Source organism: Echinops telfairi, unplaced genomic scaffold, assembly GCF_000313985.2.
Source record: "Echinops telfairi isolate 266 unplaced genomic scaffold, ASM31398v2 ScPeMD7_11;HRSCAF=52, whole genome shotgun sequence".
Classification (NCBI taxonomy): domain Eukaryota; kingdom Metazoa; phylum Chordata; class Mammalia; order Afrosoricida; family Tenrecidae; genus Echinops; species Echinops telfairi.
The window spans coordinates 19,860,490-19,861,374 of record NW_022103908.1 but is presented as its reverse complement, the minus strand read 5'-3'; the positions used below and the strand labels follow the sequence as shown (position 1 = coordinate 19,861,374).

General features: G+C 40.0%; 1 pseudogene; it reads right to left on the bottom strand.

Moving 5' to 3' along the window:
- Window positions 1-737: 737 nt before the first annotated feature.
- On the bottom strand, window positions 738-885 carry LOC115868511 (annotated as a pseudogene).

Here is an 885-nt window from a genome sequence, read left to right as displayed (position 1 = left end):
TTTATTCTTTTATACTTATTGTGTGTATGAACCAAAGTTCATTTCTCCATTCTTTCACTGCAGAGCCTTTAGGTTGTTGGTACCTTGTTTATGTATGTATTGCTATTAGATATAGTGCTGAAATGAACATGTATGTGTATGTATTTCTTTATATTATGGCCTTTGTATCCCTAGATTATATACCAAGGAGAGGGTTTGTGGTGCCATATGATATGTTTGTTGCCCCCTTTTTAAGGAAGTGCCACACTGCCGTCCACAGTCATGGCACCATTTTTCACAATATCACCACTGGGGGACGAGGGGTCCAGTATCGCCACGTCCTCATGGGAATTTGGTCTTTTCTAGTCTATTTGGAATTTCGGGTGAGGTGATTCCTCACTGTTGTTTTCTCTGCATCTTTGAAATGACTGTGCTCTCCAATATTTCTTCATGTCTGCTGGCCACCTGTCTTTGATGAAGTATCCGTTCATATCCTCTGCCAATTCTGTAATTAGATTATTTGTCTTTTCCTTTTCCTTGTCTTTACCTCAAATTTGATAGTTGAGGTAAAAATGTTAAAGATTAGTTTCTTGTCTGATATGTGATAGCTATTCTTTTTCTTAACCTACCTATAGGATCTCTTTTTACTCTGTTACATCAAAAGGAAATACTTAGATGCATCTGTGTGCCTAATCTTTAAGAGAACCCTAGTTTGTCATCTAGCTTATTTTCTGCTGTTTGTGTGATTTTTTTTTTCCAGAGGAGAGTGCAAGCGCAGGCCCCCACTACCACAAATTATGCAGTCGAGTTTCCCACATTTCGGGAAATTGCAGGGGTCAGCACACCCGGAGTGCAATGGATAAGCCTCTCCCTGGGAAAACCACCTTCGTGATCATGGTACCCCAC